A 19,345-nucleotide genomic window follows, 5' to 3' on the forward strand; every position below is an offset into this window, starting at 1 on the left:
CAACTTCTTTTTTAACCTAATCTGAAAAAAAAATAACCACAAAGTAGTTATGCTGAATTCATATGTAGAATGACTTACTGAGAACATTTTGATATATGCAGTATTTGTTCAATAGGTAGAAATAATAATCAATCCCTTAAACATTAGAGTTCACATAAGGTTTTTGTATATGTTATTAACCACTGGAGGCTTAACACACCTTGTAAAGTAGGCAAGGCTGACATTTTTCTTTCCATTTTACAACTAAGGCAAGTGAAACTCAAAGAACTTAAGTGAATTTCTTGATGTTTTGTGATTAATAAAATTTCAAGTACAATTTTTTCAGTTCCAGTGTTGTTTTTACTACATCCTAGGCTCACTTTCCTGGAATTTCTAGGAACAAACATTTCTAGGAATATCTGTACTGTTTTGTTGAGGAGGCCTGGACTTTTGGGAGACCGACATGAAATAAATGTTGACTCAGTACTTGGAAACAGTGTGATCTTAGGCAAATTACTTAACCTTTAGGAAATTCAGTTTTCTTATTTGAAAAATAAGAATAATACCTACCTAGATGAATTAGAATGTTCTTAGCATCCTAAAAGTAGCTGAATACCTTACTCCAATGGGCTTAAGCAATAAGAAAATGTAACTTCTAAAGCATGAAGTCCAGAAATAGGGCTGGGTCTGGTTTAGGTTGAGTTGGCAGCTTAAAAATGTCAGCCGAGTCTGTTTCCTTGTTATTGCTGTGGGTGGCTCTGCCCTCAGTCTGGCCTTCTTAGAGTTGCAAGGGGCTGTGGCCATTTCAGGTATCTATCTAACTTAGCTATGCCAGGTCTGAGACGGGAGAAAAGGAGGCCATCACTTTTTGTATCTTTTTCTTAGGACTAAGAAAACACTCATAAAAACCTACCCCACACTTTCCTTACATTTCTTTATGCTTCTAGTATTTCATCATCACCCCAACGCTACACAAGTCACTAGCAAGGAAGATGGCATTATTACAAATGGTTTAAACTCATCACTTTAGGAGGAATAGATGCTCTGTTTGAGGGATTAAATGAAGCAACATATGTTCAGGTCCTGGAAGTTAGTAGGCCCTTAGAGTTATATCCTTAGTATATAATATGAGAAAATATTTTGTATTTCTTTATATAATGTTATATTTATCCATGTTCAAATTGGACATTGACTAGATTAATGGGTATTGATTAGATTCCTTTTTCCCAAAATATTCCTGAGTTTCCTTTCTCTTATTTCTGGATCTAGTTGAACATTTTAGCTAATGAGGGAAAAGAGAGTCTGTATACTTTGTACATAGGACTTGCTAGAATTTCATATATCAATACCATAGCTGTCATGGGGTCACCTGGGATAGGCACTGATTGCTTGAAATCATATTTGGTTTTAGAGATCATGGTATTCTTGAGGGGAGATAGGAAGTCATTTTCAGAATTTTGAAAGGGAATTAGGTGCCTATACTGTATTAACATAATCATGTCTCCCTGTTGTGATGCCAAAAAAGATCCATAGCCAGGAAATTAAAAGCATTAAGTCTGTTTTTAGCATTAATACGTTCATTTTTCCATAGTAACTTGGGAAAGAACAGACAGCTTTGCCTTATCAACTAATTTTCTTTTACGTCAGTGACAGTGCTATTCAAACAGTAATGTGTGCCTAATAACTGTTTAGTTTTTACATGATTAATGGGGTTGGCTTTACTTTGGAAGAGTTATGTAACAAACCAATCGACATACAAATAAAGACCAATGTCTATTTTCCATTTGCCAGATTAGCCCTTTTTTTTTCTCCTTGGCTTTGAGATATCTTTCTCTGTGTTATCTCTATTTCTACCACCCTCTTCCCCCCTCCCAGAGTTTTATCTCACCATTATTTCACTGACATTTTTGTTTAGTCCTTGGTTGTCTCTATAAGTGAGTTTCCAAATTTTGGATGATTTTTATCCTTAGAACACAAAACCTGAAGAGTTCTTCGTAACTCAGCGTGACACCCAGCTCATTGGTGTCCAGATGTAGATGGCTCTTAAGGGACCAGCAATTCCAGGGTGACCTGGAGACTTGGGTAAAACACAGAGTGTGCCCATGATTGCTTTGTAAACAAGTGCCCTGATGCATTGCTCTCATGCCTTGACCTCGATTTAATATGGGATTCAACAGATGACAGATTGCGTGAAGCTCTGTTGTGGCATGACCAAGTCGAAGTCCAAGAATGGTCATATTTAATAAGTCACTGTGGAGGTTTTCTAATTGTGGCTAATGAGCATTATGCACCTAAGGAGAGAAACTAAGGCTTGCTTTCTGTAACCCAGTCGTCAGAGGGATGAGTGAGAGAACTAGATGTTTGCCCAGGCATTATGATGAAAAGGAAGGAGCATTTGGAAGAATAGGGGTGATTTCACTTAGTGAACCAAAGCAATTGTTTCCAGGCCTGGCTGGATATCAGAATTGCTTGGGGAGTTTTTCAACTATGCAGAGTTCTTTGTCCCTGGAAATTTTGCTTAGTGGGTCCATTTTATTGAATAGATTAACCGTAATTGATAATATGACTGTTCCTTTTTTATTAAATGTTTAGACTTTCCCTGTATTTTGCTCAGTCCCTTCTTCCTAAATCTTTACTGCTCTTCATATCTTTAAAGAATAAGTTTAAACCCCTGGCCCTACCTCCCCTTCAGAGCTTTCCCGAATCTGTCTCCTCCCATCTTCCCAGCCTTCTTAGAATATGGGTTTTGCGTTTTAATTTGAGGGAATTGGCAGTTATTGGAAGGATAAGTTTAGATTGGTCATAAACATGTGAGAACTCTTCACTCTCAGGAGCAATCGAGTAAGTGCCCATTAAAATCCTGAGCTGTGCTTTCTTGTTTTCAATTAGCAAGAATGAAAAGAGCCGAGAATACTTTCATTTGGCATGGGTGCGATATAAAAGTCTCTCTCCTATACTGCTCTTGGGAATGTGAATTGGTAAGAACTTTCTGGAACGCACTTTGGCATCATGTATCGAGAGCCTTGAAATAATTCATGTTCTTTAATCCAGTTATGTACTTCGTAAACTATCCTAAAAAAATAACAGGTAGGGAAACAAAGATGTGTTTACAATGTTCCTACACTGAATTGTATGGTAACGAAAAATTGGAAGAAACCTAAATGTCCAACAGTAGGGAAAATGTTAAATGGAAGGATAACATCCCCATGTGATGGAATATCATTCGTTCAAAGTTGTGTGTGTGGAGAGTTGGTGGTAAAAATATACATAAATAAAACTTATCATTTTGACCATTTTAAGTGTGTGATTCAGTGGCATTAAGTGCATTCACACTGCTGTGCTCTCATCGCCACTGCTCACCCACAGCCTTCTCAACTTGCAAAACTTAAAGTCTGTACCCATTAAACAGCTTTCGATTCTCCCCTTCCCCCAGCTCCTGGCAACCACCATTCTTCTTTCTGTCTCTCTGAATTTGACTACTCTAGGTATCTCATATAAGTGGAATCATATAGTATTTGTCTTTTTTGTGAATGGCTTATTTTACTTAACATGATGTTCTCAAGGTTCACCATGTTGTAACATGTGTCTGAATTTCCTTTTTAAAGGCTGAATAATATTCCATTTTATGTATATACCACATGGTGTTTATCCATTCACCTGTCAGTAGACACTTGGGTTTGTTTCCACCTTTTGGCTATTGTGAATAAATGCTGCTATGAACATGGGTGTACAAATATCTGTTTGAGTCCTCTGCTTTCAATTCTTTTGAGTATATGCCCAGAAGAAAATTCAGGATTTGTGAATTTCTTTCTTCTTTTTTTAAAAATTTTTTTGGCTGCGTCGGGTCTTAATTGCGGCACATGGGCTCTTTGTTGTGGCACTCAGGCTTTCTCTCTAGTTGTGGCCTCCAGGCTCCAGGGCACGTGGGCTTTGTAGTTTGTGGCACACGGGCTCTAGTTGAGGCGCGTGAGCTCAGTAGTTGTGGCACTCAGGCTTAGTTGTCCCACAGCATGAGGGATCTTAGTTCCCCAACCAGGGATCGAACCTGTGTCCCCTTATTGGAAGGTGGATTCTTTACCACTGGACCACCGGGGAAGTCCAGAAAATTGTGGTTTTAAACAAATATTTAATGGTAACATGCTTCATGATATCATATGAAAATTAAAAAACATTATTAAAATAGCATGATTCTCTTTTTTTTGGAAAAAAATATGCAAATAGTAAAAGGACTGAAAGAAGGTAGTTAGAATTTTGAGTTTTTAGATTTTTCATCCTGACTTTTCTTTAATAATAAAGATCATATACAAATAAGTAGTTTGAATTGGAAAGGGTTTCCCCGCCATCTCCAGATCAGATCAACAGAGTGATTTGGCACTAGTTTTCATCCCATGCTGTCTTGCTTTACCTCTGAGTTATTTTATGAGTGATAATTTCAGAAATATCCCTGGAGATGTAAGGCACCGTGAAATTCTAATTTAATTACTCGTATGTCTCACAGAAAGAATCACAGCTGTTGTATCACAAAGAAGGAAAATGACAGCTAAATAGAAGGAGCTTGAGTTGAGCTCAGTTTCTTCTTTGATGGAAAGTAGATGCTCTTTAGCTTGAAACAATTGATTCAAGAATATTTTCTTTATTCTTGACTTTGTTGAACATCTCAGTACAGATGCAAAAAGTGAGCTATGTCTTTATTATAAAGAGCTCATCACTCCATTATCAAGTACTTAGCTCTTTTAGAGCTAGCTTACAATCAGGTGACAAATACAGTGCTGATATAAGGCAGCCCTTGAACAAAAATCTGTTGCTTTGAAAACTTGAACAAAAACTTTGCAACTCTTCAATGTAATGAGTTGAAGAATACAAATTATTTATCCTCTTTCGACAAATATTTAGTACTAAAATAGAAAAAAATCAACAATAGTGGAAATAACTTCATACAGTTACTCAAATATACTTAGTAGAATTTTCTTAAGATGCCTGGTTCCATCCTTAAGATTTGTTTCCTTCATGAAGTCTTAATTTAGCTTCACTTACCTCTAATCATTTTACTTCTCTATTTTTATAGATAGTTTTACACTATTAATCACTGTTTATAGATTTCTTTGTGTAAGAACTAACATATTGTTCATGTTCATTTATCCTCTTGCTAGTTAAACTGTAAAGTTTTCAATGACATGAAATGTCTGGTGCATTTTTATGGGCACATTCAGCAGTATTGCCATATCAGTCTTTTAAAAATATTAGTCTATAGTCTAATAAGATTGATCAAATACATTTTGTGGCAAACACCATTCTTTCCAAGAATATATCAATACCTGTTTCTGTAGTATATAGAATCCAAGCTTTATCCTTAATATAAAAGCAGTTCTATTTTTATTTCTCATTATTATTCTTCCTATTTCACCCAAATCCCTTTTACTGAAAAGCAAAAACAAAAGCAGAGGTAATGAAAAAGGACTAAAAAAATTTTTTTTTAAACACACACTAAAGGATAAGCAGAGTCATACAGAGAAGAGGTCTCAGGTTTGGAATCCAGCAGAACTGGGTAAAGTTCCTGCTCAACCACTTTTAAATTGTGTGACTGACTATTTCCATGCTTCAATGTTCTGATTAGTAAACTTGAGAGAATCCTTCCTACCTTAAAGAGTTGTCAGAATTAGAAATATTATGCTTGAAGTGTCAAGTACAATGCCTGTACCCAGTAGGTGCCCAGTCATGATAGGCAGCTATTGTTATTGTTTCTTTTACTATCTGGTGGTACCCACAGCTTCCTGTGGTAGAGAATATCATCAGGGCTATATTGTATTATTGTTAGAAATACACTGTCCCTGTTCATAGGAAGATGATATATTCCCACCCCATGACACCAGGTTCGAGTATGTGTGTTGGTTGATACTCTTTATCAGCAGAAGCTTTAAAACCTATGTCGCGGCTGTGCCACGTATACTTTTCCTTAGCCATTTTCTGGGGAAAGCTCCTCCTTCAGACTGGGTCCCAGAGGGAGAACAATGTCAGGCAGAGCTGAGCCAGCTGATACAGAAACTTGCAAGCCACTGGGATTTGCTGTTGATACTTGGCACATTTACCCTAAAATGACTAATTTATCAACTAAAGGCAAAATGGATGGTTTCATTATTTTAGCATCTATATTTATTTTTATCAAGTTCAAATTTAAAAAAAAAAACAGTGAAATGATAAAATATATATGGAAAGTTAGCACCAGGGAACACAGATACTCCAGTGATAAGGATCAACATGCTTTTTTTTTTTTTTTAATTAATTAATTAATTAATTTATGGCTGTGTTGGGTCTTCGTTTCTGTGCGAGGGCTCTCTCCAGTTGTGTGGCAAGCGGGGGCCACTCTTCATCGCGGTGCGCGGGCCTCTCACTATCGCGGCCTCTCTTGTTGCGGAGCACAGGCTCCAGACGCGCAGGCTCAGTAACTGTGGCTCACGGGCCCAGTTGCTCCGCGGCATGTGGGATCTTCCCAGACCAGGGCTCGAACCCGTGTCCCCTGCACTGGCAGGCAGACTCTCAACCACGGCGCCACCAGGGAAGCCCCAACATGCTTTTTAAAATAAGCTTTTTAGTAACAGCATGAAAAGTGAATCATATGCCACTTCTTCAGAGGAAACTATACTCTCCCTAGCAATAAATTAAAGGAGTTTCTCATGTAACACTCTAAGTAGGCAGCAATGAAAACTATATAAACAATATCTTCAATATTTTTATTAAATAGTGAATTCCAATAATATTAAAATGTAATGTGGTGAAGATGATACACAATTTAGTAATGTGGTCCAAGGATGTAGCTTTCTGGTCTTGTGGTCTTATCAAGGTCAGGATTTAGATTACTAGGGAAGTGAATAGATTATTTTAATTTTATACGACCTGCTGTATTTATCACTTGTCTCAGCTTGGCTCTTGGTAAGAAGTGGATGCAGTTTTTCTTCATTCAGCAAGTATTTTGTTACCACCTGCAATGAGTCAGGCATCCTAATGGATCAGGCACTGGAGATTTAGTACTCAACAAGACTGACAAGGTCCCTGCTCTCAGAGAGCATACATTCTATAGTGGGAGATAGATGATAAAAAGAATAATTTCAGATTGCTATAAATTCTGTAATAGATATAGAACTATTCAGTTTCCTTTCTTTTTCTTGTGTCACGCTAATCTGTGATTTTCAAGAAAATTTTCCAGTTCACCTAAGTTGTCGTATTTATTGGGATAAGGTTATTCCAAATATACTTTCTTTTTAATGCTAGTAGGACCTATACTAATGTCCCCCTTTTCACTTCTGATACTTTTGAATAACAGTAATTTGTATTCTCTTTCTCTCTGTTATGAGCAGTCTACCTAGGAGTTTATCAATTTTATCTATCTTCTCCTAGAACCAACTTTTGGCACTGTTGATTTTCTTTATTGCACATCTATTTTCTACTTCATTGATTTCTGTTCTTTCCTTTATTATACCCTCCTTCCACTTTGTGTAGGAATATATGCTGTTATATTTCTAGATGGAAGCTTAGAGCATTGATTTTTCAACCTTGCTCCCTTCCCAGCATATGCATTTAAAGATAAAAATTGTTCTGCATCCCAGAAGTTTTGACGTATTGAACTTTCAATATTGTTCAGCTCAAATACCTTTTAATTTTCAGTGTGACTTTTTTGACCCCTGGGTTCTTCAGAAGTAGGTGCCCAATTTACAAACATATCTTTCTTTCTTGTTCTCTAGTTTAATTCTATTTCTATGAGAGGTGCCTTTACAGCCCAGGATATAGTCCACTGTTGTTGGGTGTAGTGTTCCACGTAAGTCAGGTAGATTAACTTGATTAATCATGTTATTCAAATCTTCCATATCTTCACTGATATTTTTTGTCTGCCTGTTTGATCATCACTGAGAGAGGTGTTTTGAGATCTCCCACTATGAATGTAGATTTGTCTGTTTTTTAGTTTTGTCAGTTTTTGCTTTATGTATTTTGAAGCCATGTTAACAAGTGTGTTTAGGATTATAAATCTTCCTGTGGAACTTACCCTTTTATCATTATGAAATGTTCCTCCTTATATCTTGCAATAATTTTTGCCTTAAAGTTAGTTTTGTCTGATATTAATATATAATCACAACAGATTTCTTTTGGTTAGTAGTTGAGTGATACATCTTTATGCATCATTTTACTTTCAACCTAACTGTATCCTTATATTTAAAGTATGTCTCTTTTAAATGCATTATAGTTGTTTCTTTCTTTTTTCTTTTTTTTTTTTCGCTGTTGTTCTTAAATCAAATTTGAGAAATCTTTTTTATTTGGAGTGTTTAGGTCATTTACATTTAATGTAGTAACTGGTAGTTGTGCTTATGTCTTACCATCCTGCTATTTATTTTCTATTTATTCCATATCTTCTTTGTTCCATTAATCCTCCATTCCCTCCTTTTTTTTGATTAATTTAGTATTACATTTTATCATCTATTAACACTTTAGTAATACTTTTTATGTTATGCTTTTAGTAGTTCCCTAGAGGTGACAATCCACATCCTTGGCTTTTACAGTCTACCTTAAATTTGTACTTTACCACTTCCTGAACAAGGAAAGAAACGTAGAGCAGTGTAAATATTTAATAGTTTAGTTAATATCTTTTATATATAGTCAAATATTTACCCTTTCTGATGATGTTCCTGCAGTTCAGTGCTTCCAACTGGAATCACTACTCTTCAGCCTGAATATGTTTAGTATTTTCTGTAATGCGGATCTGCTGGCAACCAATTCTGCCAGTTTTTGTTTGTATGAACACATCTTTCTTATACCTTTTCTTTTTCCTTTTATCACTCTAAAGATGTTGTTGCGTTATCTTTTGGCTTCCATAGTTTGTATTGCAAAGTCAGCTATCAATTGTATTGCTCCTTGGAAAGTAATGTATCTATTTCTTTCTGGCTGATTTTAAGATTTTCCTCTGTGTCTTTGGTTTCGACATTTAGGCTGTGCTTATTATTTTATCGTGTTTGAAGTTTGCTGAGCTTTTTGGATCTGTGGGTTAATGTTTTCAACAGTTTGGAATATTTTTGGCCTTATGTCTTCAAATATTTCTTGTGTTCTGTATTCTCTCTTTCCTCTTCCTGGGGCTACAGTGATACCTATGTTAGACCGTTTAACTATATGTCACATGTCTCTTACGCTCTGTTTTGTTTTTTCCCCTACCTTTTTCTCTCCCTGCTTCAGTTTTGATATTTTTCATTGACCTGTTTTCTTTATTTCACCAAATCTATCTTCTGCTGCGTCTAGTCTGCTATTAAACACATACAATGAATTCTTATTTTCAGGCATTGTATATTTTAGTTCTAGATTATTTGATTCTCTTTTTTTAGATTTCAACTCTCTGTTGAAATTGTTTCTCTTTTCATTCATTTGTCCATTTTTTTCTTGATTTTCTTCACCATATTTGTAATAATTATTTAAAGTCCTTGTCTACAAACTCCAACATCTGAATGATCTGTGAGGCAGGTCCTCTTGTCTGTTTTGCTCTTTTGTTTATTGGTCACATTTTCCTGACTCTTTGCATGTCTCATAATTCTTTATTGTATGCCATATATTTTGTATTTAAGAATTACTGAGACTGAAGATGATTTTATTTTCTCTCATAGAAGGCTTTCACTTTCCTCTATTAGCCAGAGAGGGTGAGAAGCTGATTACCTCAAAAACCACAACTGAGTTGAGTTGGTCTGGGTTTCAGTTTTTGTTTTTTTTTTTAATTACTTTATTTATTTTTAAAAATTTTTTATTTAATTTATTTTTTTATACAGCAGGTTCTTAATAGTCATCGATTTCATACACATCAGTGTATACATGTCAATCCTAATCTCCCAACTCATCCCACCACCACCCCACCCCACCCCCGCTTTCCCCCCTTGGTGTCCATACGTTTGTTCTCTACATCTGTGTCTCTATTTCTGCCCTGCAAACCAGTTCATCTGTACCATTTTTCTAGGTTCCACATATATGTGTTAACATACGATATTTGTTTTTCTCTTTCTGATTTACTTCACTCTTTATGACAGTCTCTAGATCCATCCACGTATCAACAAATGACCCAATGTCGTTCCTTTTTATGGCTGAGTAATATTCCATTGTATATAGGTACCACATCTTCTTTATCCATTCGTCTGTCGATGGGCATTTAGGTTGCTTCCATGACCTGGCTATTGTAAATAGTGCTGCAGTGAACATTGGCGTGCATGTGTCTTTTTGAATTATGGTTTTCTCTGGGTATATGCCCAGTAGTGGGATTGCTGGATCATATGGTAATTCTATTTTTAGCTTTTAAGGAACCTCTATACTGTTTTCCATAGAGGCTGTATCAATTTACATTCCCACCAACAGTGCAAGAGGGTTCCCTTTTCTCCACACCCTCTCCAGCATTTGTTGTTTGTAGATTTTCTGATGATGCCCATTCTAACTGGTGTGAGGTGATACCTCATTGTAGTTTTGATTTGCATTTCTCTAATAATTAGTGATGTTGAGCAGCTTTTCATGTGCTTCTTGGCCATCTGTATGTCTTCTTTGGAGAAATGTCTATTTAGGTCTTCTGCCCATTTTTTAATTGGGTTGTTTGTTTTTTTAATATTGAGCTGCATGAGCTGTTTATATATTTTGGAGATTGATCCTTTGTACGTTGATTCGTTTGCAAATATTTTCTCCCATTCTGAGGGCTGTCTTTTCGTCTTGTTTATGGTTTCCCTTGCTGTGCAGAAGCTTTGAAGTTTCATTAGGTCCCATTTGTTTATTTTTGTTTTTATTTCCATTACTCTAGGAGGTGGATCAAAAAAGATCTTGCTGTGATTTATGTCAAAGAGTGTACTTCCTATTTTTTCCTCTAAGAGTTTTATAGTGTCCGGTCTTACATTCAGGTCTCTAATCCATTTTGAGTTTATTTTTGTGTATGGTGTTAGGGAGTGTTCTAATTTCATTCTTTAACATGTAGCTGTCCAGTTTTCCCAGCACCACTTATTGAAGACACTCTGTTTTCTCCATTGTATATCCTTGCCTCCTTTGTCATAGATTAGTTGACCATAGGTGCGTGGGTTTATCTCTGGGCTTTCTATCTTGTTCCATTGATCTATGTTTCTGTTTTTGTGCCAGTACCATATTGTCTTGATTACTGTAGCTTTGTAGTATAGTCTGAAGTCAGGCAGTCTGATTCCTCTGGCTCCGTTTTTTTCCCTCAAGACTGCTTTGGCTATTTGGGGTGTTTTGTGTCTCCATTAAAATTTTAAGATTTTTTTGTTCTAGTTCTGTAAAAAATGCCATTGGTAATTTGATAGGGATTGCATTGAATCTGTAGATCGCTTTGGGTAGTATGGTCATTTTCACAATATTGATTCTTCCAATCCAAGAACACGGTATATCTCTCCATCTGTTGGTATCATCTTTAATTTCTTTCATCAGTGTTTATAGTTTTCTGCATACAGGTCTTTTGTCTCCCTAGGTAGGTTTCTTCCTAGGTATTTTATCCTTTTTGTTGCAATGGTACATGGGAATGTTTCCTTAATTTCTCTTTCAGATATTTCATCATTAGTGTATAGGAATGCAAGAGATTTCTGTGCATTAATTTTGTATCCTGCAACTTTATCAAATTCATTGATTAGCTCTAGTAGTTTTCTGGTGGCATCTTTAGGATTCTCTATGTATACTATCATGTCATCTGCAAACAGTGACAGTTTTACTTCTTCTTTTCCAATTTGGATTCCTTTTATTTCTTTTTCTTCTCTGATTGCCGTGGCTAGGACTTCCAAAATTATGTTGAATGATAGTGGTGAGAGTGGACATCCTTGTCTTCTTCCTGATCTTAGAGGAAATGCTTTCAGTTTTTCACCATTGAGAATGATGTTGGCTGTGGGTTTCTCATATATGGCCTGTATTATATTGAGGTAGGTTCCCTCTATGCCCACTTTCTGGAGAGTTTTTATCAGAAATTGGTGTTGAATTTTGTCAAAAGCTTTTTCTGCAACTATTGAGCTGATCATATGGTTTTTATTCTTCAATTTATTAATATGATGTATCACATTGATTGATTTGTGTATATTGAAAAATCCTTGCATCCCTGGGATAAATCCCACTTGATCATGGTGTATGATCCTTTTAATGTGTTGTGGGGTTCTGTTTGCTAGTATTTTGCTGAGGATTTTTGCATCTATATTCATCAGTGATATTGGTCTGTAATTTTCTTTTTTTGTATTATCTTTGTCTGGTTTTGGTATCAGGGTGATGGTGGCCTCATAGAATGAGTTTGGGAGTGTTCCTTCCTCCACATTGTTTTGGAAGAATTGGAGAAGGATGGGTGTTAGCTCTTCTCTAAATGTTTGATAGAATTCACCTGTGAAGCCATCTGGTCCTGGACTTTTGTTTGTTGGAAGATTTTTGATCACAGTTTCAATTTCATTACTTGTGATTGGTCTGTTCATATTTTCTATTTCTTCCTGGTTCAGTCTTGGAAGGTTATACCTTTCCACGAATTGTCCATTTCTTCTAGATTGTCCTTTTTATTGGCATAGAGTTGCTTGTAGTAGTCTCTTGGGATGCTTTGTATTTCTGTGGTGTCTGTTGTAACTTCTCCTTTTTCATTTCTAATTTTATTGATTTGAGTCCTCTCCCTCTTATTCTTGATGAGTCTGGCTAATAGTTTATCAATTTTGTTTATCTGCTCAAAGAACCAGCTTTTAGTTTCATTCATCGTTGCTATTGTTTTCTTTGTTTCTATTTCATTTATTTCTGCTCTGATCTTTATGATTTCTTTCCTTCTGCTAACTTTGGGTTTTGTTTGTTCTTCTTTCTCTAGTTCCTTTAGGTGTGAGGTTAGATTGTTTATTTGAGATTTTTCTTGTTTCTTGAGGTAGGCTTGTATAGCTATAAACTTCCCTCTTAGAACTGCTTTTCCTGCATCCCATAGGTTTTGGATTGTCGTGTTTTCATTGTCATTTGTCTCTAGGTATTTTTTGATTTCCTCTTTGATTTCTTCAGTGATCTCTTGGTTATTTAGTAACGTATTGTTTAGCCTCCATATGTTTGTGTTTTTTACGTTTTTTTCCCTGTAATTGATTTCTAATTTCATAGCATTGTGGTCAGAAAAGATGCTTGATATGATTTCAATTTTCTTAAATTTACCGAGGCTTGATTTCTGAACCAAGATGTGATCTATCCTGGAGAATGTTCCATGCGCACTTGAGAAGAAAGTGTAATCTGCTGTTTTTGGATGGAATGTCCTATAAATATCAATTAAATCTATCTGGTCTATTGTGTCATTTAAAGCTTCTGTTTCCTTATTTATTTTCATTTTGGATGATCTGTCCATTGGTGTAAGTGAGGTGTTAAAAGTCCCCCACTATTATTGTGTTACTGTCAATTTCCTCTTTCATAGCTGTTAGCAGTTGCCTTATGTATTGAAGTGCTCCTACGTTGGGTGCATATATATTTATAATTGTTATATCTTCTTCTTGGATTGATCCCTTGATCATTATGTAGTGTCTTTCCTTGTCTCTTGCAACATTCTTTATTTTAAAGTCTCTTTTATCTGATATGAGTATTGCTACTCCAGCTTTCTTTTGATTTCTACTTGCATGGAATATCTTTTTCCATCCCCTCACTTTCAGTCTGAATGTGTCCCTAGGTCTGAAGTGGGTCTCTTGTAGACAGCATATATATGGGTCTTGTTTTTGTATCCATTCAGCAAGCCTGTGTCTTTTGGTTGGAGCATTTAATCCATTCACGTTTAAGGTAATTATCGATATGTATGTTCCTATGACCATTTTCTAAATTGTTTTGGGTTTGTTTTTGTAGGTCCTTTTCTTCTCTTGTGTTTCCCAGTTAGAGAAGTTCCTTTAGCATTTGTTGTAGAGCTGGTTTGGTGGGGCTGAATTCTTTTAACTTTTGCTTGTCTGTAAAGCTTTTGATTTCTCCATCGAATCTGAATGAGATCCTTGCTGGGTAGAGTAATCTTGGTTGTAGGTTCTTCCCTTTCATTACTTTATGTATATCATGCCACTCCCTTGTGGCTTGTAGAGTTTCTGCTGAGAAATCAGCTGTTAACCTTATGGGAGTTCCCTTGTATGTTATTTGTCATTTTTCCCTTGATGGTTTCAATAATTTTTCTTTGTCTTTAATTTTTGCCAATTTGATTGCTATGTGTCTTGGCATGTTTCTCCTTGGGTTTATCCTGTTTGGGACTCTCTGTGCTTCCTGGACTTGGGTGGCTATTTCATTTCTCATGTTAGGGAAGTTTTCGACTATAATCTCTTCAACCTTTTTCTCGGGTCCTTCCTCTCTCTCTTCTCCTTCTGAGACCCCTATAATGCGAATGTTGTTGCATTTAATGTGGTCCCAGAGGTCTCTTAGGCCGTCTTCATTTCTTTTCATTCCTTTTTCTTTATTTTGTTCCACAACAGTGAATTCCACCATTCTGTCTTCCATGTCACTTATCAGTTCTTCTGCCTCAGTTATTCTGCTATTGATTTCTTCTAGTGTATTTTTCATTTCAGTTATTGTATTATTCATCTCTGTTTGTTTGTTCTTTAATTCTTCTAGGTCTTTGTTAAAAATTTCTTGCATCTTCTCGATCTTTGCCTCCATTCTTTTTCCGAGGTCCTGGATCATCTTCACTATCATCATTCTGAATTCTTTTCTGGAAGGTTGCCTATCTCCACTTCATTCCGTTGTTTTTCTGGAGTTTTATCTTGTTCCTTCATCTGGTACATAGCCCTCTGCCTTTTCATCTTGTCTGTCTTTCTGTGAATGTGTTTTTTGTTCCACAGGCTGCAGGATTGTAGTTCTTCTTGCTTCTGCTGTCTGCCCTCTGGTGGATGAGGCTATCTAAGAGGCTTGTGGAAGTTTCCTGATGGGAGGGACTGGTGGTGGGTAGAGCTGGCTGTTGCTCTGGTGGGCAGAGCTCAGTAAAACTTTAATCCGCTTGACTGCTGATGGGTGGGGCTGAGTTCCCTCCCTGTTGGTTGTTTGGCCTGAGGTGACCCAACACTGGAGCCTACCTGGGCTCTTTGATGGGGCTAATGGCACACTCCAGGGGTGCTCACGCCAAGGAGTACTTCCCAGAACTTCTGCTACCAGTGTCCTTGTCCCCACGGTGAAACAGAGTCACCCCCCGCCTCTGCAGGAGACCCTCCAACACTAGCAGGTATGTCTGGTTCAGTCTTCCCTGGGGTCACTGCTCCTTCCCCTGGGTCCCGATGCACACACTACTTTGTGTGTGCCCTCCAAGAGTGGAGTCTCTGTTTCCCCCAGTCCTGTCGAAGTCCTGCAGTCAAATCCCACTAACCTTAAAAGTCTGATTCTCTAGGAATTTCTCCTCCCCTTGCCGGAGCCCCAGGTTGGGGTCCCTGATGTGGGGCTCAGAACCTTCACTCCAGTGGGTGAACTTCTGCAGTATAAGTGTTTGCCAGTCTGTGAGTCACCCACCCACCAGTTATGGGATTTGATTTTATTGTGATTGCGCCCCTCCTGCCTTCTCATTGTGGCTTCTCCTTTGTCTTTGGATGTGGGGTATCTTTTTTGGTGAGTTCCAGTGTCTTCCTGTCGATGATTGTTCAGCAGCTAGTTGTGATTCTGGTGTTCTCACAAGAGGGAGTGAGAGCACATCCTTCTACTCCACCATCCTAGGTTTCAGTTTTATTTGACCCTGTCTACCTCTGTTTTGTTCCTGCTTCCTGGATGTGACCACCCTCATCTTTTGACTGAGAGCCAAGCAGGGCTCTATCTTATCCCTTAAATACTGTGGAAGATTTTATAACTGCCCTTTGGAGTTTTGAGTTTGACTCTTTACTCTCTTATATTATACAGCTCCAGACTTTGGAGGAGATTGCCATCTATTTGTTGCAGGCTCCTCCCTCAAGTAACACTTCACTCCTAAGTACTGCTGGACTTCATATTTCACTGCCATTCCAGCCATACCTCATCCCCAACTGCCCATATAGCCAGCATTCAACAAATGTCCTGTGGAGAAAACAGGCTGCACATTTGCGGTTCCTCCAGGTTTCACCCTGTCATGCCAGCCCATGCAACTATCGGGAAATCCACTTGCTTCTCTTTTCCCTGGTAGAGTTTCTCTGCCTATTCTGAGCCTACGCTTAATATTATGGTTGGAATCAGCAAATGCCCCTATAGCGACAAAAGCAATTCAGCTCTCCTTGGTAGGACACTTCCCTGTTTGGAATTTTATTTCAGTGATTTTGTTGTTGCTGTTGCTTCCATAGATCTCCAGCATCTATAAAAATATGTTTTTGATGTGTATCCTTTTTCCCACCTAGTTGTTGTAGCAGGAGTGATGGCTCCCACGTAGGCTATTACATCTTACTTGGAAACTCAGGTTTTCCCCTGACATTGACTATTCTTCTAATTTAAGCAGTTACATAGCTTTCCAACATTTGGAATACATTTTATTCCATATTCCATTTTATAATATTGTGGGAAACTTAGGAAGTACTTTTTCATCTTGTAACAATTATTCTTGTAACCAAATTTCTGGTTACATATTTAATGTTTTTTCTTAGTATAAACCCATAGGTATGGAAATCTTGTGTCAATAGGTATGCATTGCTTTTTTTAATATTTTACAATTTTTGATAGATATTGGCAAATTTCTGCCAAGAAATACTATACTAATGTACTTTTACAGTGTGTGAGAATTCCCACTTCCTTAAGACTTTCTCCTCAATACCCAGCTTATTATTATGGAGTGCTGTGAGCCATAAAAAATATAAATTATTAATTTATTGCATCTATATTTTGGTTAAAATATTTTTAAATGTATTGTTTATGGTAACAGAAAAACAGAGATAAGCCCAATTTTTCATTTTGGTTAGTTTGGCACATAGGAAGTACTTAGTCAATATTTATTGGTTGATTTGGTGTTATCTTGCTTTCTGCATCTTCCTTTGAATATGTTGAAGAGAAGTATTCCATGTTCTTTTCTTTCAGGAGAAATGAAATAATTTATTTGTTGAAAAATATTATGCATCTTGATATGAATTTGTAGAAAGTATAAAGTATTGGTAGAAAGAAAGGTATTAACTCCTTTCTTCTCCTATATCTTTTTTTACTGGGACCTTCTACTTGCCTCTGAACAAACACAAAGACCTTTGGGTCTTATATGAGTCTAAGACTTATAAATCATGTCTTTCCTTGATATGACCTACTTTGGATATCAGCAGTCTGGGTACATGCTTTTTCCATTTTAGATTTGGGAAACACCTGTTCTTCTGGAGAGATAAAAATGCTTTTTAATCAGCAGCAGTGATGCAGTTGGAAATATTTTTTTCTTATTTCACATACATAACTATTCGAGCCAACTAGTTAAGATTAATACTTATTTGATTTTTGTTTCCTTTCAGAGACACTTTTTTTGCTTAAAAAGTAAGACCCTTAAAAAGGGCACATGATTTTCAATATTCAGAAAAGATGTACTTTTCTTTTGAAGTTTACCTTACCATTTTAAATTATGGAAAACTTCAAGTGTATATAAAAGACAAGAATATACTCTAATGTACATTATTGTGCCGGCTGCCATTTTGGCAATTCCCATCTTTCAGTTTCACAGTTAATGATTTTAATAAAAATGCCTTTATCTTGGAATTTTAATGTGTTTTTCCCTAGGTATCCTTTTTTTTTTGTATCATTAAATGGTTATTCATTAGGTATTTAGTCTTTATATTTTCCTTGATCTGATTTTTTTTTTTTATAGAAGGCAATGGTAGATTTTTTTTAAATTTATTTATTTATTTTATTTTTGGCTGTGTTGGGTCTTCGTTTCTGTGCGAGGGCTTTCTCTACTTGAGGCAAGTGGGGGCCACTCTTCATCGCGGTGCGCGGGCCTCTCACTATCGCGGCCTCTCTTGTTGCGGAGCACAGGCTCCAGACGTGCAGGCTCAGTAGTTGTGGCTCACGGGCCCAGTTGCTCCGCGGCATGTGGGATCTTCCCAGACCAGGGCTCGAACCCATGTCCCCTGCATTGGCAGGCAGATTCTCAACCACTGCGCCACCAGGGAAGCCCCCCTTGATCTGATTTTTTTAAATAGCTATTTCATTTTTCATGTTTGGCTCAGTTTCTATTAGTCACTAGGGCATTTATTTTAATTTTGTTCTTCTTCATGCTCTTAAATGAAATAATATTGAATATTGTTGCCTGTTAAATGACATATGTGAGGAGACCCTTGAATGGAACCTAGGAAGTGTTACCTTGAAAATACAGTGGATGTACAAACACTGAAGTCTTTTCAAATGTTGAAACGTTTTTAAAGGTTGATACTCAGTTTCATGCATATTCAGAAAAGTGTTCTCATTCTCTTTGAGCCAAAATTAGTATGCACAGGCACAATCTCTGTTTTCCTTAATTTCTTGCTGTAATTGACATTCTTTATTGCATTTCTATATCACTCTTATGGAAGTGATTGTTTCAGTATGTTACCTAAATGATCTTCCTCATTGTTTTGTGTGTATATATATATATTTTTTTGCTTTGTGTATTTTTAAAGCTTTTAAAAACCACTTTAAAAATATGTACAGGCAGAGCTATAGTCTGGGATATCAGTTATTAGGGAACAAAAAAGGAGAAAAGCAAGATTAAGAGTCATTCCTAGAATTGGGAGGGAGACTGGCATTTCACAAGATGCTTCTGAATTGCTGGAATGGTAGGTAGGACCTAGGCTTTCCTCTGGTTTGTCTTCTTTATAAGACATACACACACATGAAGAAGATAGGCTTTTCTTGGCCGTGATTATTCACTTTTTATAATTTTCCATTTTGATATCCAGGCCCAAAGAGGTGTGGCAACTGTTCAGTCTAACCCAGTACCCCTAGAAAGACAAATGCATCAGCTTCTCTTCTCTAGGTTTTCTCTCCTATAAGTTAAGTCCCCAAATCCCCTAAAACATATGCACACCCAACAGGAGGTAGGTTTACCCTACCCATTTGCAAGTAACTCTGAAAATCAGTAAGCAGAAGCAGGATGACTGTGAAACTAATGAGGCTTAAAGCTTTGGGCTCCTCACTTGCAGCAGCCAGCCCTGCGAGAGGCCCGAGCAAATGTTTTCACATAATCATGTGTTTCTATATGATTAGCAAAAAATAAAGCATTGTAATGTAATCCGTCAAAAAATAAATAAATAAATAAATAAAATAAAAATATGTACAGGGTTCTTATCTTTAAATTTTCACTGTTTACACATGTTTGCGCACACACACATGCTCTCTGGAAGACTTTGAAGAGAGGATTTTTTTAAAGACTGGAGATGCTATGATGAGGCTGAGTTAAGTGGGGGGAATGCCATGTTGCTGAGGGTGAGGGTATACAGTCACTTAAGCATTAAATCCTAAT

The 19,345-nt window shown here is 36.8% G+C and overlaps 1 protein-coding gene across 4 annotated transcripts in view; it reads left to right on the plus strand.

Moving 5' to 3' along the window:
• MAP3K5 (mitogen-activated protein kinase kinase kinase 5) overlaps positions 1 to 19,345 on the plus strand; it is a 221,493-nt gene that overhangs the window by 98,444 nt on the left and 103,704 nt on the right. The gene's annotated exons all lie outside the window — the stretch shown is intronic.

This window comes from Balaenoptera ricei, chromosome 12 (assembly GCF_028023285.1).
Source record: "Balaenoptera ricei isolate mBalRic1 chromosome 12, mBalRic1.hap2, whole genome shotgun sequence".
Lineage (NCBI taxonomy): Eukaryota > Metazoa > Chordata > Mammalia > Artiodactyla > Balaenopteridae > Balaenoptera > Balaenoptera ricei.